The sequence below is a fragment of the Nicotiana tomentosiformis genome, chromosome 8, assembly GCF_000390325.3.
Source record: "Nicotiana tomentosiformis chromosome 8, ASM39032v3, whole genome shotgun sequence".
Classification (NCBI taxonomy): Eukaryota; Viridiplantae; Streptophyta; class Magnoliopsida; order Solanales; family Solanaceae; genus Nicotiana; species Nicotiana tomentosiformis.
This window is the reverse complement of record NC_090819.1, coordinates 13,907,964-13,914,396: the sequence shown is the minus strand read 5'-3', so window position 1 is coordinate 13,914,396 and position 6,433 is coordinate 13,907,964.

The following is a 6,433-nucleotide window of genomic DNA, read 5'->3' as shown; positions in this document are numbered from 1 at the left end:
CTAATTTCGCCACCGTCCGTTTGGTATGTATTCGCAAAGTTTTTGAAAACGGGAACAAACTTTACAAGCACAGCAGCAGCCACCACAGGCAAATTCTTGATAACATGGTGTAAAATGTTTATTTTGGGCTAAGAGTATCACTGCACCATATATATAGTTTTTAATTTTAAAATTCTTTCAATTATTAATGTAAGACTAGTTTACACTAGGGGTGGCAAACAGGTAGGTGGGGTCGGATATGAGCGGGCCGAAAATAGATAACACAAAAGCGGATAAAATATCCGACACGATCCATATTTAATACGGATAGAAAATGTGATAACCGGCGAATAAAATGGGTTATTCATGGCTTCTTGAATATGATCAGTTTTGGGAGAATTCTTAGTCTTCCAAACTTGAAGAACCCCCGATTTGAGTCTTTGCAAATATAAAAGTTAAATCCATTGATTATCCATTTTGTAAGTGGATAATATGATTCTTATCCATATTAACCCATTTTTAAAAAGTTCATTATTCGACTCATTTTATAGTAGATAATATAGATGGATAACTGTTTTTTATCCATTTTGCCACCACTAGTTTACACCCAAACAAAGTATAACTGAAAAGTACAACTCAGTTAGTGATGCCAAAGACCACTTCAATTAATCAAAATTCATTGCAGAAATGTTAGACAATGCATCGGTTCCATTACATTAATTTTTTTCTGCTTTTCTAGTCAAATTGTGTAGTATTAGTGATTGTAAAGAGAGCGTGAAAGTTTAGCTCTAAGTATAAAGAAAATATGTACAATCAGTGCAAATGCATATTTATATATGTAGCTATGGTTCTGGAATAATCGGGACCTACCAGCTCAAGCTAGAGAAATGTACCTATTTGACAAAGGACAAGTTTCAAACTTCGGAAGTAGAAGGTCCAAGAATATATTTTGTACATGATATTATGGATAGATTAACAATGAGCATAATGTTTATCTTTTGTCTTGGTTACTCAAATTGTAAAGAGAGGAGTCCTCTCTCTATTCATATGTGAACATATCATTGTCTATCTTTTATCACAATTTAGAGCAATTGCACTCATATATACTTTTCAGAATTGGACCAATTCATATCTTGTTTTTATGGAGGTTAGGTTTTATGTCCCCTTCTGCATGTATTCTCTTTTTGGATTTTAATATACAAGGTAGAGGTCCAAGCCAAACCCCCGACGAATTTAAAAAAAAACATATATATATAAATAAATAATTATGCACCCCTTAGTTTGATAAATATGTTTTTGTTTGTGTACAAGTGTGTATATCATATATGAGTCAAACTAAGGTTCATTGAAAGTGAACTGAAAAGCCCTATGCAAATAACTGAAAATTCGAAGAAAGGTATAAGCTTTCTACATTGCGAGCAACATCGTTTTTCTTTTTTCTATATAAGGGCAGAGGAAGCTACAGGTTCGGCTTGGTCCAAACTCCAAACTATGTATTTGCCTTAAAAAATTCATTGCATATATACAAATTATTAATTTGGAATCAGAGGCGAAACTAGAATTTCAAGTTTATGGGTTCGGGTTCTAATCGTTATAAGTTAGTGAGTTCTAAATTAATAATTTTTATATATTTAATAGATTTTTTAAGACAAATATAAAGTTCGAACCAAAGTTATTCGGTTCGACCAAACTCACTCCCCGCACTCCAGTTCCACCCCAGTAAAAGTACAAGAGGGGGGAAGGAATGAATTGTCGATTTTTCTTTTTATATCCTAAGTAGTTGACTAGTTTACCAATTAGTCGATCGACTGAAAATAAAGACAGAATATAACTGAAAGCAGAAGTAAAGTACAGGAATTAAAGATACCCAGATTTTTATACTGGTTCGGATTCAATGTGAATCATATTCCAGTCCCCTTGGGTTGCTAGGATGTTCTCTATTCGAACCTTCTTGAATAATTTCGTACAATCGTGTTGATGTTATCTCTGAACACCAACTCACTTTTGGATCTAAGTACGCTCGTGATATTTTCGATACAAATCCTCACCAATATTTTTCTCTATTTCTTCTCTCTATTGATTACATAGTAAACTTCACTTAGATTACCATGCTTGTTTAGACTAGAACAAAGAGTACGAAGTTGGTTTGATCAAAGTATAAAGCTTCAAGACTGGTACAGATGTATATATGCTCTGTGAGGTCTTCTTGACTCTTGATTGATGTGAATCTTGAGAGATTGCGAACCCAAGGGAGTTGATCCTTGAAAGGAATCGTAAAGTGATTCTTTCCAAGAATAAGGTGTTGCTTTCGTTGATTTGCCTTGACTTGTGGTCTTGATTGGACTTTTTCTTTGCTAAGAAGATCTTTCTGTTATTTGATCAATCAAAATTAGATCCCTTGATTTCGGCTTTTAACTGTCTTCCTTTGATGGAGGAATCTTCAGTGCATAGTTTTGCAATCTTGACTTTCTTTAATTTAGGTCATTCCTATAATATTCTCCGTTAATCTGCTATCAAATCCTTGATTGATTCCGGAGTATTTTCCTTTCAGATTTTCGCTACTCCTTCCTTTTTGTCTCTAATCTTTGATAATCTTCCTTTCCATTTCTTTCGGAGTATTTCTGCACATAAAAGATGTATTATTTTGCATCATTAAAATAAACGTAGATCTAAAAATATCCCCCTTTTTTTATGATGAAAAAATAACAGTATAATAGCACCAGTTTATATTCCTGTATATGAGTTGATTCTACATTTGTTGTAGTTGACTCCCCCTCAATTTGTGTTTCGTGTCAGTTGTTTTTAGTCAACTCCCCCTCAGTTGGGTATCATGTATGTAAGTTGTTGTAGTCGACTCCCCCTCAATTCGGCATTGTAATTTACCTGAAAGTTCCTGGGACAAGACAACCACAATGAAATACCAAAAAAACTGTTATCTCCCCCCCCCCCCCAAATCAGCAAAAAGTTAGTATAAGGTGAAGCATTTTAGTAGTCTATAGCTATCTAATTCAGCATGCAGGAGCAAAAATAAGTAGTTGTCTTAACAGTACAACCCATGACTGAAAAATCAGTCCCAAAATAAGCAAAAAGAAATTGTTTTAAGCAGCCATGCATCAACAACGCAGAAAGTAGGTAAGAGTATTGTAGATAGCCTCCTTAAGGCGTTTAAAACTTGCATTGACTGTGACAGAGATCCCATCGTGTAACACTCCGTAAATTCAAACTAGGTGTGGACATGTTAAATGAGTATTAATATTATATTTTATACATATGAAGTCTTATCGGGATGAGTATGGATGGAAATAGTCGTTTGGAATCAAGACGGAGAGTGGGGTGCATAAGATTCGATAAAATCGACTAAGTTTATGGAAGGTTTGTCTTTTAGCATGATTTCATGGATTTATGTTAGGAATTCGAGAAACCTCAAAATATAAAAGTTGTAGCTCTTTGAATTATATTTCCAACAATATATTGTGGAGCTCGAATGAATTTTTGAATATGCGTTTTACTGGACAATATGCAGTATGCACGTCCAAGTGCGCGCCCAGATGGTCCCATGTGCAGCCGCGTACTTGTGGCAGTGCTACTGCCATACTGCACATCCAGGTGCGTGGTTAGGTCTTCATGTGCACGGGAGCGCACCCGGGGGGTCATTTTAAAAGCCCTACTTCGTCCCCCACACCCCAAAATACAAAAACTTGCTATAGAAAGGGAATCTCTCAAGAACCTAACTCCTCAAAGGTCCCTCCACCATCCAAGGTAAGTTCTAATGGTGATTCTACGTTAATTCCAATTCTTCAATACCTTATTAACATGGGTAAACCCTTCAAATTATTAGATATTCGATTGGGACATCAGTTTTGAGAGACGAAACCTTAGAACTCGAATTCAAGAGGATTAAATGTCAAAAGGTAATATCTTCACCCTCTAAATGATTATAGCATTAGATTAATAATTATAGACTCTAAATTCATGAGATATGAGTTGATGGATTTGATTGAAAAGTATGAACGATTATATGTATGGGTTGTTGATTATTGATTATTGGTTAAGGGTGTTGTTTATCTTATGGGTGATGAAGAATGATATTGATTATAAGAAATTTGAGATTTTAGAATTTATCTTGGAGCAAGAGAATGGGTTGTTGGGTGTATGAATATCATTAATGAGGGTTATGAAGTTTTATACCCACCAAGTGTTTGATAAAATGCCTAAGTGACCAAAACGTGAGTATTATTGCTAATACGGAATCCCTTTGACTTGTATTGATATAGATTAAAGTTGAAAGTGTTGGTGAATATTGTATTACGCTCAAGAGCAGGAAGTTAAAGTATGTGAGGCTAACTCTCTATAATTAGGAATGTTAATGGTTCTCCCTACACTACGTTTCTTTTATGACATTACTAATTGCCTCAGAAATATAGTTAAGCTTAGTTCCTTGAATAGTTGCAGAACTTCTATTCTCTAGCTTCGTAATCCGTTCATGAATTTTATTCTGAACAATGTGAGCTCAGTGTGTAATAAATATAGACTTGTGTTTGATACCCATGAGTCTCAGTCTATATTACTTAGCATGCCATAAACAGTTGAAGCATAAGCTTTTATAATCAGTTCAAGAATATATGTCGCCGTCTAATCCTATTCAGTATTCCAGTATCATGTAACTCAATATGATTCAGTATTTTAGCATCGCATATTGCAGTATGATTCTCAGTTCCTGAACTTAAATCTCTGAATGTTGAACACTTGTATTTGGGCCCGAGGACGCAGTTAATGCTTAATGCATCTTTGGGCCTGAGGCCACAGTTAATGTTTTATGCATCTTTGGGCCTGAGGCCGCAGTTATGCATACGTACACTTGGGCCCGAGGTCGCAGCTTGTGCACATATATATTGGGCCTGAGGCCGCAATTTATTTATTCAGATAAACAGGTTGTTCATCATTCAGAAGAGGGAGTATTCATATCTTTACTTCCTTTGTTCTGTTCAGTTATCAGTTATCAGATATTAGTTATTACTTCAGCTATCAGTTCTAAATTTAATTTCAGTTTCAGCATTTATAGTTCTTTCTTTCAGTTGTTTTACATACCAGTGCAATTCAAATGTACTGACGTTCCTTTTGCTCGGGGCCTGCATCTCATGATGCAGGTAATGATTTACAGATTGACGATTCAGAGCACTATGATTTTCGTACCAGCTATTTGGTAAGCCCCAGTTCTTTCGGGGCATTATCATTACTTTACATTATTTTAAAAATTTACGGACAATCAGTATTTTCAGTACTTCATTAAAGGCTTCATAGACTAGAGTAACAGTTAGATAGAGTCACAGGATTTTCATGTTAAGCTATGTTGGCTACAGATATGTTTCAGATTAATATTAGTATTTCCGCACTTGATTTATATCATTCAGACTTTCAGTATATCAGCATGTGCTAGTTTATCTTCTGCATTCAGTATGTTATGATATCACATGTTGATTCAGCGAGCCAGTTGATTTTCTTGGTCACATATAGTCAGGCACCGGTCGTGTTACGTCCAGGCCCAGGTTCGGGGTGTGACACATCGATCCTGTCGTGCATCTCCTTAAAAGCCTTTATTGCATTCTCTGCTGTCTTGAGAATTTGCACCCTTATCTTGGACATATCAAAGCATATCCCCTTTGATACTCCATAGACATCTTCAATTGTATTTTGCATAGAGGTTAGAGAGTCCTTGATGACAGTTAATTTTTCATTGATGGAGGCTAACTTTTCCAAGAGATCAGGATCATCTGCACTAGGGAGAGACACAGAGGCTTTTGCTTTTTACTCTGTAGGAGTATTCCTGGCTTCACCATCTTGCTTCTTTACCCAAGTTCCTTTCACAGCAATGTATCACATGCTAGCAAATGCTCTGGAGTTATATGACTTAGTGACAGTGACATAGGGATAGTTATCAAGAAATATGTTGTGGGCTTCTAACAGATGGGTAATGACCATACTATAGGGAAGACTCGTAGGATCATCGGCACTCTCTATCATGAAATTGATGACCCAAGAAGATAGTTTGACCTTATGCTTAGTTAGAAGATAATAAACTAGAAAGGTATCACATTGGGAAAAGGTAGATAAGGATCTTGTTCTTGGGAGAAGAGTAGTTGCCACAATATATGCTAGGACACAGGTTTCAAGACATCATTGGGTCCTAATTGACCGAGAAGAGAATTAGAGGGTGATTCAATTATACACCTTTTTGCTTGATCAAAAAAAATCTCAAAAACCTCATGCCAGGTATTTTTAAACAGCATAGAGAAACCAGAACACTTGCACTGAAAAATAGAGTCAAACAGAGTACAATCCAACACAATGCGTTTGCCAAGAACTAAGGACTCTAATTTGTCAGGTTTGGTAGAGCGAAGGTTAGCATAGAATATTTTAACAAGAGACTCATATACCTTTGGAGGAGGCAGGCAAA